Raw genomic sequence first — 14,454 nt, 5'->3', positions numbered from 1 at the left:
AGACTATGACATTCAGCTAGATGTGAAATGGTTTACGATCCCAGTTCACGCTTCCTTACATTGTTTGTTTTACATTAGATGATCCCTGGACCAAAAAAATCCCCTCCACCAAACCAGACATAGTCTGGAGAGCAGAATAATCTGTGGATGATAGAGAGTAAAATGAAATAAAACGGGAATTTCCTACAATTTATGTTACTATTTCTTTTTCTGATCTCCACACATATGATTCATAGAAAAGGTTATTTCTTCAGAGGTTGATGTACAGAAACTTAACTAGTCTATCAACAACCAAAACCCATGAAAGCTTCAGACTGAAATATTTCTACACAACATGTATTTCCACACTGTTTTCACTTGACTGTGGACATAGGTTCCCACTTCATTTAGCATTAATTTGCTTATGGAGCTCTGTTGCAGGTGAGTTATTAAAAGTCATCATCATTATGGGGTTAACCCAAAGGGTTTTATGAATGATCAAATGATGATCAAATGGTAATTAATCGATGACTGAATGAAAATCAAATGGCAATCAAATGGTGATTAAGCAATAACTGAATGTTATTTAGCGATTTAGACAGTGATTTACAGAGCAGTCAAACACTCTACTACTTATTATACTTCTAATAATTAAGCTATAGCTGGATATATAAAAATGTCACTAGCATACAATATACTTTTAGGCCTAATGTAAAATATCGCTTACCTCATTATACATGTCAGATGCCAGGTCAGGAGTCTCTCAACCTCGAGGAGTAACCTTGAGAGGCGTTCCTGCTGAGGGGGGAGGTCGCCGCCGTGCGGCCAGCTGCCCCAGAGGAGAGCTCAGTGGGCTCAGGGGGACTACAAATTTGTACAGCGTAAAGTGATTGACTCGTAGTCAACCTCCCCCTTTGGTGTACGTGCAGGTGTAGCAGTTTTCATTTTGTCTAGTCCCAGCTCAGGCTGGCATGGTTAGCTCCTCATAAGAGACGGCCTAGGCTCCTTAGAGCCTGAGAAGGTGGGGCCTAGCGCAGCCCTCGCAGGCCGCACAGCAGGGCTGGTTTCAGTCAGGCCTCCTTGTTGGTGGCACCTCAGCCAACGCGCCTCTCACTCACCCAGAGCGCGGGCACCCGTCACAAGCTCCCAGACACCAGCAGAGCCCTGGGCTATTCAAAATAAATTTGAGAGGTGAAAGGCAAACCATTACATATTACCTGCATACACGTAATTGTATAGAAGGACCCAAATGGAGGTGAGCAAGCAGATGTAGTCTGTGAAATACTTTTTACAGGGGTGTAGAAAAAAAGTAGTATTCAGATCATACTAGATTTATAATATCAGCTTCTTTTCAGCTTCCAAATATACTGATTTTTATCAGGTTATGTGAAAAATTTAAAAAATAGGATGGTATACAAAATTAATAGGAGAACAAAATGGAAATTCCCTAAAATACCGATAAGCTACCTGCCAAGAAACTGCCATAGGCTAGTAAGACGATCTGTTTTAGCAACACATGAAATTGAGCACTAAGTATGAAGGTTTGTTTCCTCTTTGAAATGAGAAGAAAACATTTCATAATTATGACCACACAGGTCATCAGAAGTCAGGTTATTCATAATTCTGACCCTTGATGAAGCATAGGCAATTTCAAGACAGCAAGTTTGACATGCTTCTTCCTCTTTGACTTGTATGGGTACAGCACAGCCAACTAGGTTTCTTGATTCACACATTCGATTTCCAAGTATATTTTTTCTGTTCCAGTAGCAATACAGTAAGTTATAGAGTTCATAAGAACAACTTCAAATGGGGACGTGATTAACGTCACCAAATAAAGTGAACAATTGTAGCAACCTCAATAAACCAACTATTTTTTTGACCATTAAATAATAAACAGAACTGTTACTAGAACTGTTGGAAAAGCCCTCTTAAAATATGAGGGAGAGGTTGAAAAAAATTCTTAATGGAATGGGACGACTTCTTAACAAAATAATTTACAACATATTTTTCAAGTATTCAGATCGAACTTGAGAACTGAAAAACTCAGTCACAAGCTGGAAAATGAGGGGTTTCACTTGTCATGAATTAAAAAAAAAAAAAAATCCTGGTTTGGGTATTCCTCCCCCCACCACAAACACACACATCCCAATATTTGCAAAGAAAACAATCACAGAAAAAAATTATTATTATTATGAAATGTTCAGCACTTTTCAGTCAGTTAATAACTTTGGATAAGAGCCTGCTTTAAGAGGGAATAGCAGATCGTAGTCACAAATAACTATATAAACTATTGATGCATATGATCATAACAAAACAACTGAAATAAAAGATAAAAAACAGTAAAAATAGGAATACAGAATATGTTCTACATAAATTAATCAAAACTTAAACAACAGAGGACACAAGGAAAAATCCATATTGTAAAATATGTAAGGCCAGTAAATGTTTTGAGTACATTAGGAAAAGTTTTACACTCTTGTTATATTTTTATTATTAGATGAAATTACAAATAGCTAGCTGGCAGATTTGAAAAAGTTGTTCCAAATGAGGAAATCCTTGTCAAACAAGGGTGTTTCTCATTAGGCAAGGCCTGATACTAAGCAAAACTGTTATTCAGAATTAGAAAGAAATATAAAACCATGTCTGATTATGCAAATATTTGCAGAGGAGTAAAAAAACAGACGGAGGTAGAACTGCTTACAAAGTGATTTGAACCACTCAGCTGAGCACAGCTAAGCTCAATGAAATTTCATACAGTCAAGTGCAAGGTCACACATTCAGGAACAAAACTAGTATACAGAACAAATCTATGGCATAGGAACTACAATGAGTGAGCATCTAGGGGGCACAGCAGACAACCAAGTCTGCATAAACTTCCAGCACCATGCTATCCAAGAAGGTGAATGTGTTCCCTTGTATATAAAGGGGATTCCCTCCCCGCTATTTTATTTCTGCATGCAGCAGCAATGTGCTTAATGTTAAGTTACTGTATTCACTGTAGCTAATCATATTTTTAAGGTGTTGAAAAATTGCTGACTGTTGAGTCACAACCCTCCCCCCCCCCCCTTTCTCTGTATCGTAGCAAAAGAAAACAAAGGTTATAGGATACAGTATATAAAAGCCTTCATGGAGGTAAAATACCAGACGCTAATCACTCTTTCTTCTAATGGAGCAGGAAACAGTAAGAATGAGCAGCAAGATGCTGCCCTCAAAAGCATCTTTAAATATTACCATATTAGCTTTCTTGCAGTTTTCTGAAGGCCTACCTGCATTCCAAGAGTTTAGATCTGTCAGTATCAGTGACAGTGAAAGCTCTTCAGCCAATTGTTTTCAATGTTACCCAGTCCCGCAAGACTAAAGGTCTTCACTGGGAGTATATATGCCTAACATCCTTTCCATTTACTGTTGGAATAGAGCAATTTTCACCAACATATAATATAAATGTATCAGATGTTTTCCAATCACACGACATTATTTATTAAATATTTTCTCTCTTTTGAATATTTCTGGTATTTTTATCTCTTTACTGTAGACCACTATCAAGGATTATTGGTTTGTTTATTTTTTTAAAAATCACAGAATCACAGAATCGTATAGGTTGGAAAAGACCTTTAAGATCATCGAGTCCAACCATAAACCTAACACTACCAAGACCACCACTATACCATGTCCCTAAGCACCTCATCCAAACATCTTTTAAATACCTCCAGGGATGGCGACTCAACCACTTCCCTGGGCAGCCTGTTCCAATGCTTGATAACCCTTTCAGCGAAGAAAAATTTCCTAATATCCAGTCTACACCTCCCCTGGCGCAACTCGAGGCCATTTCCTCTCATCCTATCACTTGTTACCTGGGAGAAGAGACCAACCCCCACCTCTCTACAACCTCCTTTCAGGTAGTTGTAGAGAGCAATAAGGTCTCCCCTCAGCCTCCTTTTCTCCAGGCTAAACAATCCCAGCTCCCTCAGCCGCTCCTCATAAGACTTGTGCTCCAGACCCTTCACCAGCTTCGTTGCCCTTCTCTGGACACGCTCCAGCACCTCAATGTCCCTCTTGTAGTGGGGGGCCCAAAACTGAACACAGTATTCGAGGTGAGGCCTCACCAGTGCCGAGTACAGGGGCACAATCACTTCCCTAGTCCTGCTGGCCACGCTATTTTTGATACAGGCCAGGATGCCATTGGCCTTCTTGGCCACCTGGGCACACTTCTGGCTCATATTCAGGCGGCTGTCAACCAACACCCCCAGGTCCTTTTCTGCCAGGCAGCTTTCCAGCCACTCTTCCCCAAGCCTGTAGCATTGCATGGGGTTGCTGTGGCCCAAGTGCAGGACCTTGCACTTGGCCTTTTTGAACCCCATACAATTGACCTCGGCCCATCGATCCAGTCTGAAATCCTTCCAGTTCCTCTTAGCATTAATAAAGATAGATGCTTCACTGACATGTACAGGTTCCCCTAATATTGTCTTAGGCTCCCCCAAAAAGTCTCAGTATGATGACTTCTAATTTATGCTATTTGGCATAAATATCAGACATTTTGTGATTAAACAGTAAACACTTTATTCCATGGCTGTTCTTGAGGAAGATGCTAGTATCCAACACATAAGAAGATGCTGAATGCTAGCTACTTCATCAAAACCATGGAAAACCTGAGAAGCCACTGTAATCCAGAATGGCATTTAAGAAGGTAAGCAAAGCTTAGACAAGTACAAACCTCTTCATTCCAGAGTCTGGTATAGTACCAAGAGCACCACAAAAGCAATACTGACAAAAATAAAATTATGGTAACTTTTGGAAGATAGGACTTAAGTTTGAATGGAAACAATCCTTTCTAATTGTCATCCCAAAAAGTAATGCAGATTTCACATATGTTCTCTTAATTGAGAATGTAAGAACAGATATTAAGTCCTCTAATTGTCAGTGTCCTAAAGGTGTGACTTTTTTTTATTTTAGTTTGTCTGGCTTTGTTAGGCACCAACCAGATTATGACAATTCCTCATCATGATAAACATCAGGATTTGAAGTTTGGTCTTTTTCCACATTGCTACAAAGCCCGAGACTCTTTTGCAACAGCAGAGTTCAAGTCCCAGTCCCTCAGACTACTAGAGTATTTTTGTGGAAAAGTTCAAGTCCTTTCTGTGTCTTACTCAGAACAACATCTGGAAGACATTTTTAACAGCACTACTGTTCAATGGAACCAGTGTCTCTAGCCTGATGCATATTTAATTTCTACAGATTGAGAATGGACCACTGCAATGATCTAATTGCCTTTATAATGCAGTCCATAGTGGTTTCCAGATTCCAGCCATGTTTCAATTAATACACATTTTAGAAAATACCAACCTTAAAAATAGAGTCAGCAGTGCTGCAGAATCCACTGCAATCCTTGGTAAATCCCACTCACTGTAAAGCCTCCTTTCCCGCGGTCTGAATCTGCTTGTCTATAGCTTCCAGCCACCAGATCTTACCCTTTTTAGCCAGACTAAAGAGCCCATTATCAAGGTTTTGTTCCTTGCATTTGTACTGGTAGACCCTGATCAAGTCATTCCTTAACCTCATTTATGAGGCAGTGCAAAGATGAAGCTTGTTAGCTCTTTCACTACACAACACATTTTCTACTCTTGTAATTAGTGCCATGGCTTTCTCTGAAGTTTCTCTAATTCATCCACATTAATTAATGAACTGTAGACCTCAAACTGGACACAGTATTCAAGTAACAAATGCACTCGTGCCAAATTCAGAAAGATATGCCTACTCAATAAATCTCTATTTATTCCTCCAAAGTTCATAAAAGTTATTTAAGACAGAATTGAACTGGAAACTCATAGCGATCTGATGATCAAGAAACTCCCCCAGTCAAATGTAAGTCAATGTTTCCTGTTACCTGAAGTCATAAAGGCTGCTATTCACACAGTATAAATCACAACTCAGGCTGTTAGAGTTATCACTTCACAGAAATACATTTTTTTCAATAAATATGGACAGCATTTTTTATTTTTTCTGTACAGTTCATTGCACTGAAACACATTCAGCTTTGTGCCAGCTTTGGCTGGGTAAGTGGTAGCAAATGATATCACTGCTGAATCCTCTTCCTTACTTAACAATGCTTCAACCTTTCAGTCCTCGGCAAACCATCAGTACCTATTACATGTGTTTTTAGGACACTGATAAGCAGCTAAGTGCCATAGGAAAGGATGCCATCAAGAGTCCAAGAGGAATGCATCCTTTCAGCCCTGAGTCTCATTTTACACTGACATTTTTCACACCTAAGAATTAGCTACTCTTTAATACATGTAAAGCATGTGAAGTGTTGCTGGGTTATTACACAACTTTTGTTTCTGAATCAAAGTATCATGGACTACTACTAAGTCTAATCTTCACAGAAATCAGAGGACATTACATTAACACTTTTAGCTTTATCAACCACTACTTCTAATTTCATCAAAAATACATCATGCTAGCTTGACATGGTCTCGTTTTCCTATAACTCGTGTTGATTGGCAGTAATTATACAACACTTCTTTAATTCATTATTAATTAGGTCCCTTATTATTTTGCCCAGAAGTGATGTCAAGCTGACAGACATGTAATTATCCAGGTCATGCCTTTTACCCTCTTTGAATGTTGGCACATTAGCCATTTTTGTGCTCTTTCTCCAGTATTTCAAAGCTTATCAAAAATCAACATTAATGATCCAGGAAGCTCATTGGACAGCCCTATTGAAAGTAGTTATCTGGGCACGCCAATTTAAAAATGTCTAAATTTAGCAGCTAGTAAGGAGCAACCCCTTGAGTACCTATTACTGGAAATTATTTCATTGACTTCCTATTATACAATTACATAATATAACAGACACATCTTTTAATTTTCCTATCTTTTTACATCACTTAACAATTTCACCACATCCCTCTTACATTAGACCAATACATCTGTTAAGATTTTTTCTGATTCTAAAGTAATTCGGTGCTTCTTATCAGCCTTAGTTATGCTCACTATTGGTTTTGTTTCCCTTCTATTTTCTTCATTTTCCTTCAGCCTTTTACAATATACATATTACTTAATTTTATAGCTCCACTAGCTGTCCTCTGAACATGGGGATAAGTTTTTAATCCATGTGGCCTCCTTTAGTCCTGGCTCTAAACCAACAAGTAAAATTTCCATATAGCATGCCCAACTTTTTTATTTTTTTTAACTTTTCCTTTTAACCTGACTAAATACTCCCAAAAGAATCAGCTCATCATTATTTTCTGGCTTTTACAAATGACTGTAATTTGGCCTTTAGAACAGTCAATCCACCTTTTCCCTACCCTTGAGGATTTTCTAGACCTCTATCATAACCCTAAGAGAGTCCCAGACTACTTGACTTGTCCTTTCTTCTACAGAAACTTTTATCTTGTTTGCCCTTCTCTAAGCTTTTTCCCCATTCTTTTTCCCCAGAACTGTATGGAAAATACAAGGTATGGGTAAAAAATGAGTTTAGGCAGCAGCATAACTGTTTTCTGTTTCACACTGTTCTTTTCACAATAATTCCTAATATAGACTTGATTTTGTGACCACTACTGAGCTTTGAGCTGATTTTTAAAAAAATTTGAAATATGATAACCCTAGAATCTCACTCCTGTCTGATTCAGCTCAGATAATAGTTGATAATAGCTCAGATTCATAATTTTGTATGTGAAACTAAGCTCACATGCAACACTTTACATTTATCTACACCACACTTCAGTTGCTTGGGGGGTGGGGGGTGTTCCCCAGTCAGTCTAAAAACCTCCTTTGGTAATTTTTCAGAATAACTTTCTCTTTACTATCTCAAATAAACTGATAAGGAAGATTTGCCATTTCACTTTCCAGCACCTTTTCCAGGCCTTCTACAAATAAGTTGAACAGTGTTTTATTGGCACAGCTTTATTATATGCAAACAAATCACAGCCATTTCTGGCTATGCAACCAGTAGCTGTTGCTGTGATTCAGGAACCAGGTATGCAGGGCTATTTCTCAGCCACAGGACTCTGAAAACTTCCCAGACTCCAAAGCCCTGACCCCAAATCATTCCAAGATCCAGCTGTACCTTAGTCCCATTCTTTCTCCTGACCCTACACTTTGCCTTTGCTTTGGTCACAGGAAGGTCATCAAGGAGCATAAGCCAAGCAAAATAAACCCAAGTATGTGTTCTGGCTTGACATCCAGTGTTCATAACTGGAGACCACAACTGTGGACTACATTGCAACATACATGTGTACAGATAATGTCAGTAATCCTTCTGCCAAAGGCTGCTAAGAATAAAAACAGCCAGCTCAAATACCTCACTGGTCCTTCCTAAAAACCCAGGCGACCCATCCTCCTCAAGTACAAACAGAGCCAACTTGAACTCCCATCCAGAAATTTAGGAAACTCAGTTACCAGATCTGAAAATACCAGATTTCACCACGTCCAATTCATAGGCACTGAGTCCAAGTATTTTAAACCTCCAGAAACGTACCTGTGCAGAAGGAACAAGAATCAAAATCAACTCAAGAACATTTATAAATCAATTAATAAATCAACAATATTAGGTAAGAATCTTCTCCCACATGTAGACAGGCAATAGCCTTGTTCCTGATCCTCATGGTTATGAGTGACTAGTAGACTACACTCAAACGTTAGCCCCTGTATGCCCCCTCCGCATGTCACTCAGCTTGTTTTTCAGAGTTGGCACAAACTGAACTTGGAGCAGGTCCAGTTCTCACTCTAGGTGTGCTGCTCCTGAGAGCGCTCTGCAGGAGGCCACAGCCGATGGGATTTACAGCTCTGGAGCCGACCAAGAGGGCAACCGCTCCGATCCCTCTGCCAGCTTCAGCCCTTACAATGCTTCGTTTCAAATCTGTCCATGCCCTCTCCCCTCACAGAAGGGCCTGGGCTGTTGGGGACACCAGTGGAATCCTTGCCACACAGAATATGTTTATGGAAGAAAACCCTTTTCTGACAATCTTTCATTTTCAGTGTCCAGCCTCCCTTACACCCAGCCACTCCAGGTTACAATTAGGTCAGGCAGATACCAATGCCTGTATCTTCAATCACACTGCTGTATCCTTAGCACCTACCTGATACGCTTTCCTTATTTACTCATATGCTGCCAAAGAAGTTATTTTTCTGTACAGTCTCACTACGCATGTAAAGCACTCATAAAACCCCCCAACAACCTCACAGTTGTTTAGCAAAAGACACTAAAAGAAAGTCCCTGTCCTTACTGTTTTAAGTCAGAGTTCAGGACATAATTTGATTAGGTTAAGATTTAGGACTGTTAACATGAAATCTGCAGTACACATCAGTCACATAAGAATTCTCCAATACAACATCATCTTCTTTCCTACAGATAATGAACAGATGCTTAGGCTTAATAATCTTGTTTTGTATCACCATTTAAGGTTTTCTGCTACAGTCGCTGTTAAACCAATTTGTTTAGAAATCCATTTTTTTAGTATCTAAAACAGATTTCCTTTCAGCAGCTGATGCCCAAGAACCAGGTTTTACATTTTGTAAAGGGGAAAAGCTTCCAAAGAGCACTTCACAGTCCAAGGATTAAGATACTTCCCTAAGTCTAATTAGGTATTAAATCATAGGTCTGCTACCAATTGCAGACTATTTAGAGAGGAGGGAGAAGATGCATCTTGTGTGATTTTCTCCTTCCCTTCATCAACAATTCCTTCCTGGAAACAAAGAACCACCTTACTCCTCCAAGTTTTCTTGAAACTGACTCTTTCTTACAACAAATCAAAGTTTAATAGAAGAATGTATATGGTCAGAAAAATCTTTAATTTTTTTTTTTTGTGTATGTGTTCCTAACTACTTCTTTTGGAAAAAAAAATTAGAAATCATTCTGTCCCAAGTAACTATATTACAGCAGGCTTCTACGCTAATTTCTTCCTCTTCCTTATATCTCCCATAGAGAAAACAAATTTAAATCTTAGAAAGTTATTCATGCCAATGAAAGTCAGTGATTTCAATATTTAGCCAAAGTTAACACAACCAGAAATGATCTCCTGTTAAGACAAATCATAACTGAAGACTAACAGAGTTTATGCAATATTTTACCAGGTTGCTATACTATAAAGTCTCTTGGGTCCTTCTCCTATGTTTTTAATTAGTCCAAAATAAAGAGATCTCATTTTAATCATTAATGACTGTAGTGAAAGCACTCTGGATTTCTTGATCCACACATTAAGAGAAAATCTAGCCAAATGCCTGCCTACTTAGATCACTTTAATTTATGCCTTTGACCAAGTGAGAGAGTTTCAGAAAGAACAGGCTTTTGTTTGGCACTCTTTTATTGAAGCAGGAGATAAGCATTGGAGGCTGTTCCAAAGAGACAACTTTATTATAAGATAACCATTGCTTTGTCAAAGACCTAGTCCTTAATAAAGGGATTGGAGGGAGGGGAGCAACAGAAACATGGAAGAGGACAAGAATGAAAACAGGAAGAAAGTCTTAAAAAGTAAAGGAGAAAATACATCCAAAACCGAATGTTAAAAAGGTGGGAAAACACCTACAATGCTGCAGCTAATTTTACAAATTCCATAATGTTTAAGTATATTTTCATTTCACGACTGGATTCACACTGCTTACTCACACTGCTTAGGGATAAGAACTTTTTGCTTGAACTCTAGTGCTCACTAAAATGACATCTCCACTGGAAAGTGCTGTTGATAGCATTTGTCCTGGCATACAGCTGCCAGTACATCAATAAAAATGTGTGCACAGCAGGCTGATGGGGAGGACTTCCTAAAGCAGGATGTTGTATCAGCAGATGATGTATGGGTAAGTGCAGTTATGCATATTCTCACAGCATTTGTATCGCACTAAGGGAAACCAACAGCCCCTTTAAGAAAAACAGAGAGGTGCTTTAAGGCAATGTTCCCAGTGCTCCATCACATCATGCTGAGGATTTTGGATGGCGAAATGAGCATCAAGTGATTGGATGGCAATGCAAACCTGCAATAATCAATAATGACTGCATAACTTTCAGGTGCAGAAAAATAAGTTCCGGTAACTGTCAGTTAAATTCACCATATCTCAAAGACATCTGAGCTCCACGAGCTGCTTTGTGCATGGAAAAACAGATAATCACCACGTTCCACTTGCAACCCCCCGCTGCAATCAGTCAGTAGAAAATGATTTGGAATCTGGAAAGCGTGGAATGAAAGCTGTCACTACCTGGGCATGCGAGGTCTTCAACATGTATCTTGTTGCACAAGCTACTAACACTGGGCAATGCTTGGCAAAAATAAAAGCATGTGAAAGGATGATCATCCACATCAGAGTGACGTTTACAGCAACAATACATATCATGTTTTTAATTCTACTTTTTTTTCTCTACTATATTGCCTCTGATTATGAAAACTGAAACTGCTATTCTTCCCTAGTTACCCAAGTCCTGATGGACCTCTGGAGGGGGAGATGCATGACAATTTGTGCCACAAACTTTATGACAAGGAGAATGCAGTCATTTTTCCCTGATCAATCTATTCCATTGGCAAGACTGAATTGTCAGATGTGCTCCTCAAGGATCCCTGGCTTTAAATTTAGACGACGTACTCAGAGACCACTACAGAAAGACTGAACTGCCTCTCAAAACAATGTAGACCAATAGCAGGGAACACACCAAAGAATGGCAACGATGTGGATATTACAGAACCAAACATTTCTATTGCTATTACAGTATGCTGTATTTTATCTGATACTTGCAATAGCATTAAATAAAAAGTGCAAGTATTACTGGCAGGTCAGAGAGTAACAAGTATAGGGATACTATTTGCTGATTTGGAGAAGCTTGTTGTAAGAGCAACCTCCAGAGCACAATCAGATGCCATACGACTGAAAGAAGTTCTAAAAAAGGTGCACTTGCATATTATGCTGTAGTCATAGCAGTGCTTTGTGCTCTTGTGAACAAACAGGACTTGCCCTATAAATTCATTTTAGTTACTTTTTTAATTAGAGTACAGAGAGCTACCAAGTAATATGGGGAAATATGTATTATGGATGGCTGGTCTTTATTTGTTTTGGAAGTTTAAATACATAAGCTTTTCTTGGTGAAAATCACTAATGTAGGTGGCAGGAAAGGGAAAAGAGCCTATCTGGTTTTAGGAGGTAAAGGCAAGATACAGTTAAGACAAGCTACACATCAGTGTAGAATACTTCATGTTTCCATAGCGACAGAGTATAAACTATGGCTTGTACTCTGGTAATCAGAGTAAGAGACTACAGTTCCAGCCTGGGATGAATTATGTATGAAGAACAAAACCAGCGACTGATAGAATTTAAGTCTGAAAGTTTTATTCCATATTGCTTTCTAGTCTGAATTTGTTGCCCGAGAACTGTAATGCTGATTTGGTACTTACGTGTTTTAGTTTATCTTCACTTTGATACTGATGTGTTTTAGTCTGTCCTCATAGATCCGTTTTCATGTGTATCTGCTTGTGACCACCACAGTAAAAGTTTCTGCTTTCCCTCACTACTTCCTCCTGCAGACCAAGGTTGGCCTTTCCACAGGTATGCGGACGGTGTGGCTCAAAGTGCAAGGCTTCATATAAACAGCCATTACCAACTGGATATATAAACTTAGCACACAGAAAATGATAAGGAGCAAAGTCTGAAGTTTTCCTATGAAGATCACCAGAGCAAAGTAGAGACCTTCTTTGTTTCACTGGTGTCAACAGCTTCACATATCACAAGTACTTTAGGGAGAATATCCAAGAACAGCATTCCATAGTTGAGACCAGTGGGATGGGATTTGTCTAGGTCCTCAGCAGATGCCGTGCCAATTTAAACATTGTTAATTTATTATGAGCAGCAGTGATCCAAGCAGATATATTATTCATAAGAAAATCAAAGGCCCAAGGAAGAGGACCACATACGATTACTTGTTTCAGGTCTCTTTGCAGAGATGATTGCACCGTGAGAGAACTGTGCAAACCAAGACGCTCTACAAACTGGTAGAGAGCCAGACTAAAAAGTAACCAGATTTATGCTTAAAGGCAGACACTGCAAATTCAAGTAATTACTTTATATTTAGAGCATGAGATGGACTTACCAGAAGACCATTTATGCTCAGTTGACAGATCATTTGTACAAGGTCAGATAGGCTGAATGCAAGTTACTGGGCTTTATGAAAGGATCCTTTGCCATCTTTGTACATGCTCAGGTGCTACTCGAAATGCAACATGCATTAAATCTTCTTGAACTTGGCCACTGCACTAACGTTACAAAACTACAACCATCATAACAGCCATTTAGCCTTGGTCAGACCTGAGCTTAGAGAAAAGTCAGTGCTCAGTAACCTACTCTGAATTTACAATGAATTCACAATGCATAACTCTAATATTACTTCCTAAATCTAGGTTATTACAAAGAATGAATTGAAGGGCAGTCAGATGATCACTGCAACCAGCAGCAATGGAAAGGAGAAAAAGAGAGGGAAGGAGGAAGAAGGGGAAGAGACAGAAAGGGAGGTTAAGCTCCTACAGGTGGAATGAATGAAAAAAGAGGAGGGGTGTACATGCATGCGAGTAATTGCAGTACAGCCTCTAAACACACAACTTCTACAGACAGAATAGTTCAGACCTTGCTTTACACCTGACTGTGTTGGTTCAACTTCATCTATAAATTGACACAAGCAAGTTAAGCAGCTGTAGGCCCACATAATTTGGTTCAATTTGATACCACCACATCAATTTCACTAAAGTGGTAACAGCAGGTTTAGAATCATGCCCCATTAAACTTTGACCAAGAAGCAATTACTACCTGGGACCATGTTCCATCACCGGCATTTAAAAAAAAGTTACTGACAACAGATTAAAATGCTTTCTGGAGCAAAGACCAAAACTCAGACCCTCCTTCTCCAGACACATGCCCTGTTTGAGAGTCATGCTTATATGATGGAATGCTACATAAATAAAATTAAGCAAGAAGGTAGATGATGTCCTACAAGCAGCCTCACACAGCCTAGGTGGTGTTACACATAGGTGGATGCTCTCATTGTCAGATTATCTGTATTAAAGGAGCAGAAGCTACTACCTGTAATGGAGTAATCCCTACTTTGAGTCTGACAAGACCCAGTTCCTAAAGAGGTTTCAAGGGTGTGAATCCCAAGCAGAATCAGATATTTACACTCTGATCCTCTCAAATGGAGGACAAATGCTTACATTCTCACCTTTCACATATGCCAGCTTAGGTAGTTCTCCAGCTCACACTGATTACCATTCTAAGGAACTGGCTGTTTCTTTTAAACAAGTGGCAAGTGTAGCTACTTAATTCACAGATGACAATCTTGCTTCCAGGAGTAAGTGTTGTACTGCTGAGTATCATATCATCTTTGTGCTTCCATTTGTGAATCTAGCTATAGATACTAGGCCATGAACAAATTAAGGGTGTCAAACAATGCCAAAAGACAAACACCTAGGATAATTAATCCCCCAGTAAACATTTACATCCAATTCAGTGTTG

Source organism: Mycteria americana, chromosome 2 (assembly GCF_035582795.1).
Source record: "Mycteria americana isolate JAX WOST 10 ecotype Jacksonville Zoo and Gardens chromosome 2, USCA_MyAme_1.0, whole genome shotgun sequence".
NCBI classification, from domain to species: Eukaryota; Metazoa; Chordata; class Aves; order Ciconiiformes; family Ciconiidae; genus Mycteria; species Mycteria americana.
The sequence above is the reverse complement of the archived record's forward strand: the minus strand, read 5'-3'. Positions refer to the sequence as shown.